At 40.1% G+C, this 21,050-nt stretch overlaps 1 protein-coding gene and 1 long non-coding RNA gene across 4 annotated transcripts in view; one reads left to right on the forward strand and one right to left on the reverse strand.

Moving 5' to 3' along the window:
* KLHL18 (kelch like family member 18) overlaps positions 1-21,050 on the reverse strand; it is a 153,360-nt gene that overhangs the window by 119,534 nt on the left and 12,776 nt on the right. The gene's annotated exons all lie outside the window — the stretch shown is intronic.
* LOC309608134 lies at positions 7,581-19,643 on the forward strand. The gene is made up of 2 exons (XR_014232664.1): positions 7,581-16,008; positions 16,328-19,643. It is a non-coding gene; the product is annotated as an uncharacterized lncRNA (long non-coding RNA).

Here is a 21,050-nt window from a genome sequence, read left to right on the forward strand (position 1 = left end):
AGTGGATTCTGTGGGGCTCTACCCCATCCCCTCTTCAGAGCTGATGCACCCATCCCTCAGCTGCTGGAAGTATTAATTGTTGACAGTTCATATCTGCATTTCTCACTGGAAACTGCCCTCAGCTACAGGGACCTGGCCATGCAGGCTATGCCCCGTTCCATGGGCCAGCCCATAGCCAATGGTGGGCTGATGTGGAGATAAAAAAGCCAGCTCCTCATCTCACAACTTGAATCAACTTTGGGGGCTACCACAGCTCCAGATCTGCTTGTAGAGTGATCTGAGGCCTCATTTCCAACCTTGGTTGGCTTCTCTTTCTGCCCAGTTCTGCCTCCTTTGCCCCTTACAGTTGTGTCTACTGAGCATGTTCTCTAACAGACTTGCTGTACAAGTTTGTGGAACAAACTCTCTGCAGCTCAGAGTCTGTTTCAAGGGCAGCCAATCTAAGACATCCTCCTACTGGGAGTCAGGTCTGTGCTTGCTATGGAATCACAGGAAACAATCAAACCCATCAGGGGGTGGGGAGGCCTGTGTTCAGCAAGGCCTGTGTCCATCACAAATAGAATGATCTTGGGAATGTTCCTTGACCTCTTGGGTTCCCAGTTAGAACATGAGGAAAGAAGACAGTCTGTCTCTGATAGTCACAGAGATGTTGGAAAGTCCAATCCTACCATACATAAATATATATAGACTAATATAGTATATAGTGTATAGATATAGACACAGCTATAACTATTTATATAAAATATATAAACATATAGGTATACTAAGGAATATGTAAGCCAGGGTTCTCATTGCAAAGAAGGGAGTAACAAATATGGAAATGAAGAAAACTGGAAGAACTCTGTGGTATTGGATTATAACTAGTGGATTCAGTGTGAACCACTCATGAATGTTAATATAGGTATATACATATATAATATACAAATATACACATACAATGACATAAATAATAAATAGATATAAATGTGTATGCATGTGTATATAGGGGATTTACTTATGTATGTATCTATTTATTTATTTATATTCAAATATACCCTAGCTCTGTGCACTGAGAGGGCTTTGGAGCAGTAACACCCCCAATAGCAATGTACCAAGATCTAGTACCAAGTACCAAAATTTTGACTCCACTGAAAGAACCAGAACTCCTTGACTGTGACAAGAAAAATTATGAAATGAGCTTGAAATAATTTATGCCAGAAAGCAAGGGAGTGCTCAAAAATGATATAGTTCTTATCAAAAGGACACAGAAGACAGTTGAAGAGGTTTTTCACTAGTAAAGTAAAAGACAATTTGAGATTAATTAAAAAATGATCTCCTCAATTTGACTTATAAATTTAACACAATCACAATCAAAATCCAGCAGGCCTTTCTGGAAAAAATGACAAGCTGATCTTAAAATTTATATGGAAATGCAAAGGACCCAGGATAGCCAAAACAATTTTTAAAAAGAAGAATAGAGTTGGAGGGCTCACACATTTCAATTTAAAACTTACTATAAGGGAGAAATTGGCAAACTTTCCTGTAAAGAGCTCAATAGTAAATATATTACGCTTTGTGGACCATATGGTCTCTATCACAACTATTCAACTCTTTTTAGTATATTAATAGTGTGGTGCAATCATCACCACAATCTAATATTACGCCATTTTGTTACCCTCTAAAACACTTTGAACTTATTAGCAGTTGCTCCCCATTTCCTCATTCTATCTCCCCCAGCCACAGGCAACCACCACTCTACTTTCTGTCTCTAGAGATTTACCTATTCTGGCCACTTCACATAAATGAAATCACACAATATGTGGTCTTTGGTGACTGACTTCTTTCATTTAGCATGTTTTCAAGGTTAATCTATATTGTAGCATGTATCAGTATTTCATTCCTTTTTATATAGGAATACTATTTAAATGATGGGTATACCACAATTGTTCATCCATTCTTCAGCTGATGGAAATTTGGATTGTTTCCACTTTTTGGCTATTATGAATAGTGTTGTTATGACCCAAATACAAGTTTTTGTGTAGACATACGTGTACATTCCTCTTGGTATATACCTAGGAGTGGAATTGCTGGGTCAAATAGTAGCTCTATGTTTAACCTTTTGAGTAGTTGCCAGACTGTTTTCCAAAGTGGCTCTACCATTTTATCTTCCCTCAGCAGTGTATAAGGGTTTCAATTTCTCCACATTCTGAACAACATTTATTATCTGTCTTTTTTATTACAGCCGCCCCAGGGGGTATGAAGTAGTATCTCATTTGGTTTTGATTTCCATTTCCATAATGACTAATGATGCTGAGTGTCTTTTCATGTGCTTATTGGCCATTTTAATATTTTCTTTGTAGAAATGTCTATTTAAGTCCTTTGTCCATTTTTAATGGGTTATCTTTCATTATTAAGTTGTAAGAATTTATATAGTCTAGATACATGTCCATTATCAGATATATGATTTGCAAATATTTTCTCTTATATGTGGGTTCAGTTTCTTGGTGGTGTCCTTTGAAGCACAAAAGTTTTAAATTTTGATGAAGTCCAGTTTGTTTTTTTTCTTTTACTTGTACTTTTGGTACCATATCTAAGAAAACATTGACAAATTCATGGTCATGAAGATTTACACCTATGTTTTCATTTAAGAGTTTTACAGTTTTATTTAGGTCTTTGGCCCATTTTGAGTTAATTTTGTGAGATAGTAGTCCAAATTCATTCTTTCTTTTTTTTTTTGCATTAAAATTTTTCCTTACTGAAATAGAGTTGATTTATAATGTTGTGTTAGTTTCAGATGTACAGCAAAGTGATTCAGTTATACATATATATAAATATATATATTCTTTTTTTATGTTCTTTTCCATTATAGGTTATTACAAGACATTGAGTATAGTTCCCTGTGCTATACAGTAGGTCTTTGTTGGTTATCTATTTTATATATAGTAGTTTGTACATTTTAATCTGAAACTCCTCATTTATCCCTCACCCCTCTTTTCCCTTTGGTAACTGTGTTTGTTTTCTATGTCTGTGAGTCTATTTCTATTTTGTAAATAAGTTCATTTGTATCACTTTTTTTAGATTCCACGTATAAGCGATATCATATGATATTTGTCCTTGTCTGGCTTACTTCACTTAGTATAACAAATTCATTCTTTTGCATGTGGATATGCAGTTGTCCCATTATCAACTGCCAGAATTAATGGTCTATCATCCTTCTTTTTGTGGCCCAATTTCCAAAGTTCCTTGATTTTTTTTTTTTGCATCAAAAATTCAGTCAAGTGCTTCCCTGGTGGCGCAGTGCTTAAGAATCTGCCTGCCAATGCAGGGGACATGGGTTCAAGCCCTTGTCCGGGAAGATCCCACATGCTGCAGAGCAACTAAGCCTGTGTGCCACAACTACTGAGCCTGCGCTCTAGAGCCTGCGAGCTACAACCACTGAAGCCGGCGCGCCTAGAGCCCGTGCTCCGCAACAAGAGAAGCCACCGCAACGAGAAGCCTGCGCACCGCAATGAAGAGTAGCCCCTGCTCTCCGCAACTAGAGAGAAGCCCACGTGTAGCAACGAGGACGCAATGCAGCCAAAAAGAAAAAAAAAAAAAATCTGTCAAAGCTGAATTGAGTCATTTTAAGTCTCAACATGATATCACAAATTTTCCACCAATTGTACAAAATGTCCCCTTGGGCCAGTTTTAAATTAGGCTCATGCAACAGAACGCGCATTTCATTTGAAAGCTTTAGTGCAGGTGTGCCCAAGCCATCAAATCCAATTAAACAGGACCAAATACCTTAATAGCTGAAGACTTAGTTTTTCAGCAGGCTGTCTCTACAGAGGTTCCAAGCATATAAAATAGTGAAATCCCAAGAAACCATTTTTTTTAGACCAGCCAAGAAAGATTGGTACTAAGTAATTTGGAAGGGTGTCAAGGGTAATTCAATTTGTTACAGCACTGATTCTGAGGAGAGAGTACCAAGTGCACTTGCCCTTGAAGGATAAGTTGTACTCTGACCTCTGGCAATGAACGGCAGGGTCTTTGGTTGATGGGAGAGGGTGGGCAATAGTTCTGAAGTAGAAGAGTGTGGTATACATGGACGGTAATGTGTAGAGGGCAGCTGGACTTAAAAAGGCATGCTGGGGCAGATGTGGGCTGGGTGGGGGAAGAGAACTCAAATGCCTGGCTGAAGAAATATGAAATGTTGTTAAGAAAAATTACTTGGAAAAAAGGCAAGAAGGTAGGTGGCACGTACTTTTCAACGCATTACTGGGGATGGATGGTGGTCTCATCTAAGAGTTAATTCATCACCTAGCCTAAGGGAATGTAGCATTGTTATTACTATCAATTATAGGCTTAGACTCTGAAGTTATATGCTAGATATTATCCAGTAGAAAAGATAACCCAAAGGGTACAGTTTGAATGCCCTCCTGGATATGAACCAGTTTTATATCTAATCTAACGTTTTAATTCTAACATTCCTTTTTTACTCCTAGTTTTCTTTTATAAATGTCTATGAATACCCAGTTCCTCAACATGATCTTATAACCAGCTTTAACTTACTGGCTCCCTTACTAATAAGTTAATAAATCTTGACATATGTTCATTCTGTGTTTGTATGAATCATGTTTTCAACATTTAAAAAAATTATACTTTGCCAGCATTCAACCGTGATGACCCAAACTATCAAGGGTTGTTAAGCATCCTTTGAGAAAAAAAGCAGCCCTCACTCCACCGAGGAGCCCAACTCTAAATCGTCTTTGGGTTCCTCATTCTTCATGAATTTGTAAAGGACTAAAAAAATTTTAAAGCTGTGAAAATGTATTCCAAGGGAATGGGAGGCTCATTCCTGATGGCTGTGTTATTACACCACCCTAGATAGTACAAACCCTAGGAAGCCAGACATTCTCACATGAGCATGTATTTAAGAATGATTTCAGGCAGTCTTTCGTCTTAGCCCCTGCCTTGGCTAGCTGCTGCTCCATTGTTGAAAGTCTATAACCTAGATTCAGATTCTCATAACCTAGCACATAAAGCTATCTAACCACTTGCTTTGGTTCTCTGTAGGAAAGGAGAGAACAACCCTCTTGGCTTCAAGTATGCTCCAAAGTTACTAACAAACTCGCTAATAGGGCTAATGTTCACTGCCTGGAAATGCCCTCACTTGCCCCCTTTTTGGTCAGATAAATAGTTACTATTTAGTGCTCAACTTATGTACCACGTCCTTCCTAAACTCCTCCAGGCATGAGGAGTTACTTCCTTTTCCCTTAGCACTCTGGTCCCATCTTTACAGTACGTTCAATACAGTACTACCCCTTAACTGTTTTAAGTGTTTCTCCAGTTACTTTGAGGGCCTCCCAAAGGCAGACATTATTTCATTTATTTCTGTACCCTCTATTTCTACCCACAGGTTCTGGCATATAGAGAGGATTCAATAAATTGCTGTTGAGAGAGCACTTTGATCTGAACACCAGTTCTCTAGATACAAACCATTTTCTCAATTTAAAAAAAGCATGGAGGGCTTCCCTGGTGGCGCAGCAGTTGAGAATCTGCCTGACAATGCAGGCAACGCAGGTTCGAGCCCTGGTCTGGGAAGATCCCACATGCCGCAGAGCAACTGGGCCCGTGAGCCACAATTACTGAGCCTGTGCGTCTGGAGCCTGTGCTCCGCAACAAGAGAGGCTGCGATAGTGAGAGGCCCACGCACCGCGATGAAGAGTGGCCCCCGCCTGCCACAACTAGAGAAAGCCCTCGCGCAGAAACGAAGACCCAACACAGCCATAAATTAATTAATTAATTAATTAAAAAAAAAAGAGAAACCTTAAAAAAAAAAAAGCATGGAAAATTATTGTACTTCCATGGAGTATACATACAAGTTTTCTCTCTGAGATGTACATAGTTGTGAGTGCTGTCTGGTGAGGCAGAAATTAGATTGTATTAGGGATAAAATGACCAAAAATTGTCTCTACCATACGGGGTACTTGGATATGCTGAATTATGTTCGGTCATATGCTAGGGTTAAATAGTGTGAACGAAATGAACAGACGCTTTGCATATTACGATAGGGTTAAAAGTTTTTAAACATTAGACAATCCCTAATCTCAAAAACAGTTCCCATTCATTTGAAATGGACAACAGTACACATTTACAGTTTTGCCCAAAGCTAGCTTAACTCTCTTGACTTCAGTCAAACTATAAAATAAAGAGATCCAAATAATCTGGACATTCTTCAGAATATCACACTGGTCCACTATATTGATGACATCATATTAATTGGACCAAATAAGCAATAAATGGCTAGCATGATGGAGTCTTTGTCATGTGCTACAATGGCTGGGAGAAAAATCCTATGAAGATTTGGGGACCACCACATCAGTAAAACTTTTAGGGGTCCAGTAGTCTGGTACATCACCTCCAAAATAGAAGACAAATTATTGCATCTTTCACCTCCCACCACCAAGAAGAAAGCAAAATTCATCCTTGCCAATATTTGATATGGTCAGTCTTTCTAACTTTAGCTATTCTGATAGGTGTGTGTGTAGTGGAATCTTGTTCCATTTTATATTTGCATTTCCTCAGTGACCAATGATGTTGAGCACCTTTTCATGTTCTTATTTGCCATGTGGATATCTTCTTTGATGAAGTGCCTGTTCAAATCCTTTACTCATTTAAAAAATTGTGCTGTTTTCTTATTGATTTTTGAGAGTTCTTTACGTATTCTCGATTCAAGTTCTTTATCAGATATATGCGTAGCAATGGTTTTCTCCTACTTTATGCTTTGTGTTTTCATTTTCCTAACAGTGTCATTTGAGGAGTAGGAGTTTTTAATTTTGATGAAGTCCAATTAATCAGTTTGTTCTGTGCTTTTATTGCCTAAGTCAAGGTCACAAAGGGTTTCTTGTTTTCTTTTAGAAATTTTATAATTTGAGGTTTGACATTTAGGTCTATGATTCATCTAGAGTTAGTTTTTGTATGGTGTGAGATATGGATCCAAGTTTGTTTATTTTTGCATATGGATGTCCAACTAAGCACCAATGTTGGAATGGTATCCTTTCTCCACTAAATTGCCTTTATGCCTTTTGTTAAAAATCAATTGTCTACACATGTGTGGGGTGTTTTGGGACTCTATTCTGTTCCTTTGATATATGTGCCTATCTTTATGTCAAAACCAAACCGTTGGGACTTCCCTGGTAGCACAGTGGTTAAGAATCTGTCTGCCAATGCAGGGGCCACGGGTTCGATTCCTGGTCCGGGAAGATCCCACATGCCATGGAGCAACTAAGCCCCGGCGCTACAACTACTGAGCCTGAGCTCTAGAGCCCGTGCACCTAGAGCCGGTGCTCCGCAACAAGAGAAGCCACGAGAAGCCCGCGCACCACAACGAAGAGCAGCCCCCGCTCGCCGCAACTAGAGAAAGCCCGCGCGCAGCAACGAAGAACCAACGCAGCCAAAAAAAAAAAAATTAAATAAATTTATAAAAAAAAAAAACAAACTGTTTTGGAAATTCCCTGGCGGTCCAGCGGTTAGGACTCAGTGCTTTCACTGCCATGGCCCGGCTTCGATCCTTGGTTGGGGAACTAAGATCCCACAGATCATGAGGTGTGACTGAAAACAAAACAACAACAAAAAAACTGTTCTGATTTACTGTAGCTTTATAATAACTCTTATGATTAGGTAGTATTAGCCTTCCAAATTTGTTCTTCTTTTTCAGAGTTGTTTTGACTGTTCTAGTTCTTTGAATTTCTGTGTGAATTTTAGAATCAGTAAGACAATGTTTTCAAAAAAGCTTGCTGGAATTTTGATTAGTACTGCACCTAATCTGTAGTTAAATTTGGGGAGAATTGACACCTTAATAATATTGAGTCTTTCAATCATAAAGAAGGTATATCTCTCCATTTACATATCTTCTTTTCCTCAGCAGTATTTTATAGTTTTCAGTGTACAAGTCTTTCATATCCTTTGAAAATTTATCCATATTTTTATTTTATTGCTAATGACACTTTTTTTTTACATTTTTATTGGAGTATAATTGCTTTACAATGGTGTGTTAGTTTCTGCTTTATAACAAAGTGAATCAGTTATACATATACATATATCCCCATATCTGCTCCCCCTTTCATCTACCTCCCACCCTCCCTATCCCACCCTTCTAGCTGGTCACAAAGCACCAAGCTGATCTACCTGTGCTATGTTACTGCTTCCTACTAGCTATCTATTTTACATTTGGTAGTGTATATATGTCCATATATACACTACCACTCAGTCACTTTGTCCCAGCTTACCCTTCCCCTTCCCCGTGTCCTCAGGTCCATTCTCTAGTAGGTCTGCATCTTTATTCCCATCTTGCCCCTAGGTTCTTCATGACCTTTTTTTTTTTAAATTCCATATATATGTGTTAGCATACGGTATTTGTTTTTCTCTTTCTGACTTACTTCACTCTGTATGACAGACTCTAGGTCCATCCACCTCACTACAAATAACTCAATTATGTTTCTTTTTATGGCTGAGTAATATTCCATTGTATATATGTGCCACATCTTCTTTATCCATTCATCTGTCGATGGACACTTAGGTTGCTTCCATGTCCTGGCTATTGTAAATAGAGCTGCAATGAACATTGTGGTACATGACTCTTTTTGAATTATGGTTTTCTCAGGGTATGTGCCCAGTAGTGGGATTGCTGGGTCATATGGTAGTTCTATTTTTTGTTTTTTAAGGAACCTCCATACTGTTCTCCATAGTGGCTGTATCAATTTACATTCCCACCAACAGTGCAAGAGGGTTCCCTTTACTCCACACCCTCTCCAGCATTTATTGTTTGTAGATTTTTTGATGATGGCCATTCTGACCAGTGTGAGATGATATTGCATTGTAGTTTTGATTTGCATTTCTCTAAAGATTAATGACGTTGAGCATTCTTTCATGTGTTTGTTGGCAATCTGTATATCTTCTTTGGAGAAATGTCTATTTAGGTCTTCTGCCCATTTTTGGATTGGGTTGTTTGTTTTTTTGTTATTGAGCTGCATGAGCTGCTTGTAAATTTTGGAGATTAATCCTTTGTCAGCTGCTTCATTTGCAAATATTTTTCCCCATTCTGAGGGTTGTCTTTTCATCTTGTTTATGGTTTCCTTTGCTGTGCAAAAGCTTTTAAGTTTCATTAGGTCCCATTTGTTTATTTTTGTTTTTATTTCCATTTCTCTAGGAGCTGGGTCAAAAAGGATCTTGCTGTGATTTATGTCATAGAGTGTTCTGCCTATGTTTTCCTCTAAGAGTTTGATAGTGTCTGGTCTTACATTTAGGTCTTTAATCCATTTTGAGTTTATTTTTGTGTATGGTGTTAGGGAGTGTTCTAATTTCATTCTTTTACATGTAGCTGTCCAGTTTCCCCAGCAACACTTATTGAAGAGGCTGTCTTTTCTCCACTGTATATTCTTGCCTCCTTTATCAAAGATAAGGTGACCATATGTGCGTGGGTTTATCTCTGGGCTTTCTATCCTGTTCCATTGATCTATATTTCTGTTTTTGTGCCAGTAACACCTTTTCTTGATTACTGTAGGTTTGTAGTATCATCTGAAGTCTGGGAGCCTGATTCCTCCAGCTCCATTTTTCTTTCTCAAGATTGCTTTGGCTATTCGGGGTCTTTTGTGTTTTCATACAAATTGTGAAGTTTTTTGTTCTAGTTCTGTGAAAAATGCCTGTGATAGTTTGACAGGGATTGCATTGAGTCTGTAGATTGCTTTGGGTAGTACAGTCATTTTCACAATGTTGATTCTTCCAATCCAAGAACATGGTATATCTCTCCATCTGTTGGTATCATCTTTAATTTCTTTCACCAGTGTCTTCTAGTTTTCTGCATACAGGTCTTTTGTCTCCTTAGGTAGGTTTATTCCTAGGTATTTTATTCTTTTTTTTTAAAATTAATTAATTAATTTATTTATGGCTGTGCTGGGTCTTCGTTTCTGTGCGAGGGCTTTCTCTAGTTGCGGCAAGCGGGGGACACTCTTCATCGCGGTGCGCGGGCCTCTCCCTATCGCGGCCTCTCTTGTTGCGGAGCACAGGCTCCAGACACGCAGGCTCAGTAATTGTGGCTCACGGCCCCAGTTGCTCCGCGGCATGTGGGATCTTCCCAGACCAGGGCTCGAACCCATGTCCCCTGCATTGGCAGGCAGATTCTCAACCACTGTGCCACCAGGGAAGCCCTGTTCCTAGGTATCTTATTCTTTTTGTTGCAATGGTAAATGGGAGTGTTTTCTTTATTTCACTTTCAGATTTTTCATCATTAGCGTATAGGAATGCAAGAGATTTCTGGGCATTAGGTTTGTATCCTGCTACTTTACCAAATTCATTGATTAGCTTTAGTAGTTTTCTGGTAGCATCTTTAGGATTCTCTATGTATAGTATCATGTCATCTGCAAACAGTGACAGCTTTACTTCTTTTCTGATTTGGATTCCTTTTATTTCTTTTTCTTCTCTGATTGCTGTGGCTAACACTTCCAAAACTAGGTTGAATAATAGTGGTGAGAGTGGGCAACCTTGTCTTGTTCCTGATCTTAGTGGAAATGGTTTTAGTTTTTCACCATTGAGGACGATGTTGGCTGTGGGTTTGTCATATATGGCCTTTATTATGTTGAGCTAAGTTCTCTCTATGCCTACTTTCTGGACGGTTTTTATCATAAATGGGTGTTGAATTTTGTTGAAAGTTTTCTCTGCATCTACTGAGATGATCATATGGTTTTTCTCCTTCAATTTGTTAATATGGTGTATCACATTGATTGATTTGTGTATATTGAAGAATCCTTGCATTCCTGGGATAAACCCCACTTGATCATGGTGTATGATCCTATTAATGTGCTGTTGGATTCTGTTTGCTAGTATTTTGTTGAGGATTTTTGCATCTATGTTCATCAGTGATATTGGTCTGTAGTTTTTTTTGCGACATCTTTGTCTGGTTTTGGTATCAGGGTGATGGTGGCCTCACAGAATGAGTTTGGGAATGTTCCTCCCACTGCTATATTTTGGAAGAGTTTGAGAAGGATAGGTGTTAGCTCTTCTCTAAATGTTTGATAGAATTCGCCTGTGAAGCCATCTGATCCTGGGCTTTTGTTTGTTGGAAGATTTTTAATCAGTTTCAATTTCAGTGCTTGTGATTGGTCTGTTCATATTTTCTATTTCTTCCTGGTTCAGTCTCAGAAGGTTGTGCTTTTCTAAGAATTTGTCCATTTCTTCCAGGTTGTCCATTTTATTGGTATAGAGTTGCTTGTAGTAATCTCTCATGATCCTTTGTATTTCTGCAGGGTCAGTTGTTACTTCTCCGTTTTCATTTCTAATTCTACTGATTTAAGTCTTCTCCCTTTTTTTCTTGATGAGTCTGGTTAATGTTTTATCAATTTTGTTTATCTTCTCAAAGAACCTGCTTTTAGTTTTATTGATCTTTGCTATCATTTCCTTCATTTCTTTTTCATTTATTTCTGATCTGATCTTTATGATTTCTTTCCTTCTGCTAAATTTGGGATTGTTTTGTTCTTCTTTCTCTAATTGCTTTAGGTGTAAGGTTAGGTTGTTTATTTGAGATGTTTCTTGTTTCTTAAGGTAGGATTGTATTGCTATAAACTTCCCTCTCAGAACTGCTTTTGCTGTATCCCATAGGTTTTGGGTCGTAGTGTTTTCATTGTCATTTGTTTCTAGGTATTTTTTTATTTCCTCTTTGATTTCTTCAGTGATCTCTTGGTTATTAAGTAGTGTATTGTTTAGCCTTCATGTGTTTGTATTTTTTACAGATTTTTTCCTGTAATTGATATCTAGTCTCATAGCGTTGTGGTCAGAAAAGATACTTGATATGATTTCGATTTTCTTAAATTTACCAAGGCTTGATTTGTGACCCAAGATGTGATCTATCCTGGAGAATGTTCCATGAGCACTTGAGAAGAAAGTGTATTCTGTTGTTTTTGGATGGAATATCCTATAAATATCAATTAAGTCTATCTTGTTTAATGTATCATTTAAAGCTTGTGTTTCCTTATTTATTTTCATTTTGGATGATCTGTCCATTGGTGAAAGTGGGGTGTTAAAGTCCCCCAGTATTATTGTGTTACTGTCGATTTCCCCTTTTATGGCTGTTAGAATTTACCTTATGTACTGAGGTGCTCCTATGTTGGGTGCATAAATGCTTACAATTGTTATATCTTCTTCTTGGATTGATCCCTTGATCATTATGTAGTCTCCTTCTTTGTCTCTTGTAATAGTCTTTGTTTTAAAGTCTATTTTCTCTGATATGAGAATTGCTACTCCAGCTTTCTTTTGATTTCCATTTGCATGGAATATCTTTTTCCATCCCCTCACTTTCAGTCTGTATGTGTCCCTAGGTCTGAAGTGGGTCTCTTGTAGACAGCATTAGACGGGTCTTGTTTTTATATCCATTCAGCCAGTCTATGTCTTTTGGTTGGAGCATTTAATCCATTTACATTTAAGGTAATTATCCATAGGTATGTTCCTATTACCAGAGGAATTGTTTTGGGTTTGTTATTGTAGGTCTTTTCCTTCTCTTCTCTTTCCTGCCTAGAGAAGTTCCTTTAGCATTTGTTGTAAAGCTGGTTTGGTGGTGCTGAATTCTCTTAGCTTTTGCTTGTCTGTAAAGGTTTTAATTTCTCCATCAAATCTGAATGAGATCCTTGCTGGGTTGAGTAATCTTGGTTGTAGGTTTTTCCCTTTCATCACTTTAAATATGTCCAGCCACTACCTTCTGGCTTGCAGAGTTTCTGCTGAAAGATCAGCTGTTTACCTTATGGGGATTCCCTTGTATGTTATTTGTTGTTGTTCCCTTGCTGCTTTTAATATTTTTTCTTTGTATTTAATTTTTGATAGTTTGATTAGTATGTGTCTTGGTGTGTTTCTCCTTGGATTTATCCTGTATGGGACCCTGGACTTGATTAACTATTTCCTTTCTGATATTAGGGAAGTTTTCAAGTATAAGCTCTTCAAATGTTTTCTCAGTCCATTTCTTTTTCTCTTCCTCTTCTGGGACCCCTACAATTTGAATGTTGGTGCGTTTAATATTGTCCCAGAGGTCTCTGAGACTGTCCTCAATTCTTTTCATTCTTTTTTCCTTATTCTGCTCTGTGGTAGTTATTTCCACTATTTTATCTTCCAGGTCACTTATCCATTCTTCTGCCTCAGTTATTCTGCTGTTGATTCCTTCTAGAGAATTCTTAATTTCATTTATTGTGTTGTTCATGATTGTTTGTTTACTCTTTAGTTCTTCTAGGTCCTTGTTAAACGTTTCTTGTATTTTCTCCATTCTCTTTCCAAGATTTTGGATCATCTTTACTATCATTATTCTGAATTCTTTTTCAGGCAGACTGCCTATTTCCTCTTCATTTGTTAGGTCTGGTGGGTTTTTACCTTGCTCCATCTGCTGTGTGTTTGTCTTCTCATTTTGCTTAACTAACTGTGTTTGGGGTCTCCTTTTTGCAGGCAGGTTCATAGTTCCCATTGTTTTTCATGTCTGCCCCCAGTGGCTAAAGTGGGTTCAGTGGGTTGTGTAGGATTCCTGGTGGAGGGGACTAGTGTCTGTGTTCTGGTGGATGAGGCTGGATCTTGTCTTTCTGGTGGGCAGGTCCACATCTGGTGGTGTGTTTTGGGGTGTCTGTGACCTTATTATGATTTTAGGCAGCCTCTCTGTTAATGGGTGGGGTTGTGTTCCTGTCTTGCTAGTTGTTTGGCATAGGGTGTCCAGCACTGTAGCTTGCTGGTCGTTGAGTGGAGCTGGGTCTTTGCATTGAGATGGAGATCTCTGGGAGATTTTCCCCATTTGATATTACATGGAGCTGGGAGGTCTCTGGTGGACCAATGTCCTGAACTTGGCTCTCCCACCTCAGAGGCACAGCCCTGACGCCTGGCTGGAGCACCAAGAGCCTGTCATCCACACGGCTCAGAATAAAAGGGAGGAAAAAAGAAAGGAAGGAAGAAAAAGATAGAAGAAAAAAGTTATTAAAATAAAAACCAAAAAATAATTATTAAAAATTTTTTTTAAGTAATTAAAAAAAAAGAAGGAAAGAAAGAACAACCAAACCAAAAAACAAATTCACAAATGATAACAAGCGCTGAAAATTATACTAAAAAAACCAAAAAAACAAAAACGACAGACAGAACCCTAGGACAAACGGTAAAAGCAAAGCTATACAGACAAAATCACACACAGAAGCATACGCATACACACTCACAAAAAGAGAAAAAGGGGAAAAAAAATATATATCATTGCTCCCAAAGTCCACCTCCTCAATTTGGGATGATTCGTTGTCTCTTCAGGTATTCCACAGATGCAGGGTACATCAAGTTGACTGTGGAGATTTAATCCGCGGCTCCTGAGGCTGCTGGGAGAGATTTCCCTTTCTCTTGTTTGTTTGCACAGCTCCTGGGGTTCAGCTTTGGATTTGGCCCTGCCTCTGCGTGGAGGTCGCCTGAGGGCGTCTGTTCTTTGCTCAGACAGGACGGGGTTAAAGGAGCTGCTGATTAGGGGGCTCTGGCTCCCTCGGGCGAGGGGAGGGAGGGGTACAGAATGTGGGGCGAGCCTGCGGCAGCAGAGGCCAACATGACGTTGCACCAGCCTGAGGCGTGCCATGTGTTCTCCCGGGGAAGTTGTCCCTGGATCACGGGACCCTGGCAGTGGCCGGCTGCACAGGCTCCCGGGAGGGGAGGTGTGGATAGTGACCTGTGCTTGCACACAGGCTTCTTGGTGGCTGCAGCAGCAGCCTTAGTGTCTCATGCCCATCTCTGGGGTCCGCGCTGGTAGCCGCGGCTCGCGCCCTTCTCTGGAGCTCCTTTAAGCAGCGCTCTTAATCTCCTCTCCTCACGCACCAGGAAACAAAGAGGCAAGAAAAAGTCTCTTGCCTCTTCGGCAGTTCCAGACCTTTTCCCGGACTCCCTCCCAGCTAGCCGTGGCGCACTAGCCCCCTTCAGGCTGTATTCACGCAGCCAACCCCAGTCCTCTCCCTGGGATCCGACCAAAGCCGGAGCCTCAGCTCCCAGCCCCCACCCATCCCGGGTGAGCAGACAAACCTCTCAGGCTGGTGGGTGCTGGTCGGCACTGATCCTCTGTGCGGGAATCTCTCCGCTTTGCCCTCCGCACCCCTGTTGCTGTGCTCTCCTCCGCGGCTCTGAAGCTCCCCCCTCTGCTACCTGCAGTCTCCGCCCGCGAAGGGGCTTCCTAGTGTGTGGAAACTTTTCCTCCTTCACAGCTCCCTCCCACTGGTGCAGGTCCCGTCCCTATTCTTTTGTCTCTGTTTTTTCTTTTTTCTTTTGCCCTACCCAGGTATGTGGGGAGTTTCTTGCCTTTTGGGAGGTCTGAGGTCTTCTGCCAGCGTTCAGTAGGTGTTCTGTAGGAGTTGTTCCACATGTAGATGTATTTCTGATGTATTTGTGGGGAGGAAGGTGATCTCCACGTCTTACTCTTCCACCATCTTGAAGCTCCTCTCTGACACTGCTTTTTAAATTTCAATTTCCAATTGTCCATTAGTAGCATACAGAAATACAATTGAATCTTATCTGTGGTTTCTTCTTTTAACAGCTTTATTGAGATATAATTCACACACAATAGAATTCACCCATTTAAAAAATAATTCAATGGATTTTAGTATATCAATAGACCATCACCACAGTCTAATTTGAGAACATTTGTCCACCCACAAATAAAACCTTGTATCTATTAGCAGTCGCTTCCCATTTCTCCACCCCACCTCCATCAGCCATCAGCAACCACTACTCTACCTTCTGTTGCTATGGATTTGCCTATTCTTACATTTCACATGAATAGGATCATACAATATGTGGTTTTTTGTGGTTGGCTTCCCTCACAAAAAACAATGTTTTTACAGCTCATCTATGCAGTAGCATATATCAGACTTCCTTTTTACTGCTGAATAACATTCCATTGTATGGATACACCACATTTTGTTTATCCATTCATGAATTAATGTAAGTTTTGGGGTTGGTTCCACTTTTGCTTATTATGAATAATGCTGCTGTGAACATTCATGTACAAGTTTTGTAGGAATGTTTTTTTTTTTTTTATAAATTTTATTTTTATTTACTTATTTATTTACTTATGTCTGTGTTGGGTCTTCGTTTCTGTGCGAGGGCTTCCTCCAGCTGCGGCAAGCGGGGGCCACTCTTCATCGCGGTGCGCGGGCCTGTCACTATCGCGGCCTCTCTTGTTGCGGAGCGCAGGCTCCAGACGCGCAGGCTCAGCAATTGTGGCTCACGGGCCCAGTCGCTCCGCGGCATGTGGGATCTTCCCGGACCAGGGCTCGAACCCGTGTCCCCTGCATTGGCAGGCAGACTCTCAACCGCTGCGCCACCAGGGAAGCCCAGAATGTATTTTTTTTTATTACTCAACAGTGGAATTGTTGGTTCATATATTAACTCTATATTCACTATTCTGAGGAACTTCCAGACTGTTTTCCAAAGTGGATTCATAATTTTACATTCCTGCCAGCAATGTATGAGAGTTCCAATTTCTCCACATCCTGTCAACACTTAGTGTTGTCTTTTTTATTCTAGCCATCTTAGTGCATATAAAGTAGTATTTCATTGTGGTTTTGATTTGCATTTCTCTAATGTGATGCTGAGCATCTTTCCATGTGTTTGTTGGCAATCTGTACATCTTCGTTGGAGAAATGTCTATTTAGGTCTTCTGCCCATCTTTGGAATGGAGCACAACAGTTTTAAATTTTATGAAGTCAAAAGTATTTTGGCTATTCTATTGTACTTCCTTTGCCTTTTCATATAGTTGAGTCATGATTTTCAAAAATTTACTCTCCTATGCTCTCACTCCCTCTTTTGAGAACACTGGAATCACAACTAACTGTTGAACAATCATCGACAGGAAGACACTGAAACTCACCAAAAAAGCTACCCCACACGCAAAGACAAAGGAGAGGCCGCAATGAGATGGTAGGAGGGGCGCTATCACAATAAAATCAAATCCCATAACTGCTGGGTGGGTGACTCACAAACTGGAGAACACTTATACCACAGAAGTCCACCCACTGGAGTGAAGGTTCTGAGCCCCACATCAGGCTTCCCAACCTGGGGGTCTGGCAACGGGAGGAGGAATTCATAGAGAATCAGACTTTGAAGGCTAGTGGGATTTGATTGCAGGACTTCGGCAGGACTGGAGGAAACAGAGACTCCACTCTTGGAGGGCATACACAAAGTAGTGTGCTCATCGGGACCCAGGGGAAGGAGCAGTGACCCCACAGGTGACTGAACGAGACCTACCTGCTAGCGTTGGAGGGTCTCCTGCAGAGGCGGGGGGCGGCTGTGGCTCACCAAGGGACAAGGACACTGGCATCAGAAGGTCTGGGAAGTACTCCTTGGCGTGAGCCCTCCCAGAGTCTGCCATTAGCCCCACTAAACAGCCCAGGGAGGCTCCAGTGTTGGGTCACCTCAGGCCAAACAACCAACAGGGAGGGAACCTGGCCCCACCCATCAGCAGACAAGTGGATTAAAGTTTTACTGAGCTCTGCCCACCAGAGCAACAGCCAGCTCTACCCAACACCAGTCCCTCTCATCAAGAAACTTCCACAAGCCTCTTAAATAGCCTCATCCACCAGAGGGCAGACAGCAGAAGCAAGAAGAACTACAATCCTGCAGCCTGTGGAACAAAAACCACATTCACAGAAAGATAGACAAGATGAAAAGGCAGAGGAGGGCTATGTACCAGATGAAGGAACAAGGTAAAACCCTAGAAAAACAACTAAATTAAATGGAGATAGGCAACCTTCCAGAAAAAGAATTCAGAATAATGATAGTGAAGATGACCCAGGACCTCGGAAAAAGAATGGAGGCAAAGATCGAGAAGATGCAAGAAATGTTTAACAAAGATCTAGGAGAATTAAAGAACAAACAAACAGAGATGAACAATACAATAACTGAAATGAAAAATACATTAGAAGGAATCAATAGCAGAATATCTGAGGCAGAAGAACGGATAAGTGACCTGGAAGACAGAATGGTGGAATTCACTGCTGCAGAACAGAATAAAGAAAAAAGAATGAAAAGAAATGAAGACAGCCTAAGAGACCTCTGGGACAACATTAAACGCAACAACATTCGCATTATAGGGGTCCCAGAAGGAGAAGAGAGAGGGAAAGGTCCCGAGAAAATATTTGAAGAGATGATAGTCGAAAACTTCCCTAACATGGGAAAGGAAAGGGCCACCCAAGTCCAGGAAGCCCAGAGAATCCCATACAGGATAAACCCAAGGAGAAACATGCCGAGACACACAGTAATCAAATTGGCAAAAATTAAAGACAAAGAAAAATTACTGAAAGCAGCAAGGGAAAAACGACAAATAACATACAAGGGAACTCCCATAAGGTTAACAGGTGATTTCTCAGCAGAAACTCTACAAGCCAGAAGGGAGTGGCACCATATATTTAAAGTGATGAAAGGGAAGAACCTACAACCAAGATTACTCTACCCAGCAAGGATCTCATTCAGATTCGATGGAGAAATCAAAAGCTTTACAGAGAAGCAAAAGCTAAGAGAATTCAGCACCACCAAACCAGCTCTACAACAAATGCTAAAGGAACTTCTAAGTAAAACTGTCACTGTTTGCAGATGACATGATACTATAAATAGAGAATCCTAAAGATGCCACCAGAAAACTAGTAGAGCTAATCAATGGATTTGGTAAAGTTGCAGGATACAAAATAAATGCACAGAAATCTCTTGCATTCCTATACACTAATGATGAAAATTCTGAAAGAGAAATTAAGGAAACACTCCCATTTATCATTACAACAAAAAGAATAAAATACCTAGGAATAAACTTACCTAGGGAGATAAAAGACCTGTATGCAGAAAACTATAAGACACTGATGAAAGAAATTAAAGATGATACCAACAGATGGAGAGATATACCATGTTCTTGGATTGGAAGAATCAATACTGTGAAAATGACTATACTACCCAAAGCAATCTACAGATTCAATGCAATCCCTATCAAATTACCAATGGCATTTTTTACAGAACTAGAACAAAAAATCTTAAAATTTGTATGGAGACACAAAAGACCCCGAATAGCAAAAGCAGTCTCGAGGGAAAAAAAAAACAGAGCTGGAGAAATCAGACTCCCTGACTTCAGACTATACTACAAAGCTACAGTAATCAAGACAATATGGCACTGGCACAAAAACAGACATACAGATCAATGGAACAGGATAGAAAGCCCAGAGATAAACCCACACACCTATGGTCAACTAATCTATGACAAAGGAGGTAAGGATATACAATGGAGAAAAAAAGAGCCTCTTCAATAAGTGGTGCTGGGAAAACTGGACAGCTACATGTAAAAGAATGAAATTAGGGCTTCCCTGGTGGCGCAGTGGTTGAGAATCTGCCTGCCAATGCAGGGGACACGGGTTCGAGCCCTGGTCTGGGAAGATCCCACATGCCACGGAGCAACTGGGCCCGTGAGCCACAATTACTGAGCCTGCGCGTCTGGAGCCTGTGCTCCGCAACAAGAGGGGCCGCGATGGTGAGAGGCCCGCGCACCGCGATGAAGAGTGGCCCCCACTTGCCGCAACTAGAGAAAGCCCTCGCACAGAAACGAAGACTCAACACAGTCATAAATAAATAAATAAATAAATAAATAAATAAATAAAAGAATGTGAATTTCTTTAAAAAAAAAAAAGAATGAAATTAGAACACTCCCTAACACCATACACAAAAATAAACTCAAAATGCATTAGAGACCTAAATGTAAGACAGGGCACTATAAAACTCTTAGAGGAAAACATAGGAAGAACGCTCTTTGACATAAATCACAGCAAGATCTTTTTTGATCCACCTCCTACAGTAATGGAGATAAAAACAAAAATAAACAAATGGGACCTAATGAAACTTAAAAGCTTTTGCACAGCAAAGGAAACCATAAACAAGACGAAAAGACAGCCCTCAGAATGGGAGAAAATATTTGCAAATGAATCATCAGAGAAAGGATTAATCTCCAAAATATATAAACAGCTCATGCAGCTCAATATTAAAAAAACAAACAACCCAATCCAAAAATGGGCAGAAGACCTAAATAGACATTTCTCCAAAGAAGACATACAGATGGCCAAGAAGCACATGAAAAGCTGCTCAACATCCCTAATTATTAGAGAAATGCAAATCAAATCTACAATGAGGTATCACCTCACACCAGTTAGAATGGGCATCATCAGAAAATCTACAAAGAACAAATGCTGGAGAGGGTGTGGAGTAAAGGGAACCCTCTTGCACTGTTGTTGGGAATGTAAATTGATACAGCCACTATGGAGAACAGTATGGAGGTTCCTTAAAGAACTAAAAATAGAATTACCATATCACCCAGCAATCCCACTACTGGGCATATACCCAGAGAAAACCATAATTCAAAAAGACACATGCACCCCAATGTTCATTGCAGCACTATTTACAATAGCCAGCTCATGGAAGCAACCTGAATGCCCATTGACAGACGAATGGATAAAGAAGATGTGGTATATATATACAATGGGATATTACTCAGCCATAAGAAGGAACGAAACTGGGTCATTTGTAGAGACGTGGATGCATCTAGAGACTGTCATACAGAGTGAAGTTAGAAAGAGAAAAACAAATATCGTATATTAACGTATATATGTGGAATCTAGAAAATGGTAGATGAACAGGTTTGCAGAGCAGAAATTGAGACACAGAAGTAGAGAACAAATGTATGGACACCAAGGGGGGAAAGCGGCGGGGGCTGGGGCTTGAGGTGTGATGAATTGGGAGATTGGGATTGACATGTATACACTGATGTATATAAAATGGATGACTAATAAGAAAAAATAAATAAATAAACATTAAAAAAAATTTACTCTCCTAATCTCTGGTTTGTTTTTTTTTTGGCCATGCCATGTGGGATCTTAGTTCCCCGACCAGGGATCGAACCCGATCCCCCTGCATTGGAAGCACAGAGTCTTAACCACTGGACCACCAGGGAAGTCCCTCTCTGTCTTTCAATTACTGTATTTAGATCATTTACATTTAATGTATCGATGTGTTCTGGCTTAAGTCTG

Source organism: Balaenoptera borealis (assembly GCF_965194805.1).
Source record: "Balaenoptera borealis genome assembly, chromosome: 12".
Taxonomy (NCBI): Eukaryota; Metazoa; Chordata; class Mammalia; order Artiodactyla; family Balaenopteridae; genus Balaenoptera; species Balaenoptera borealis.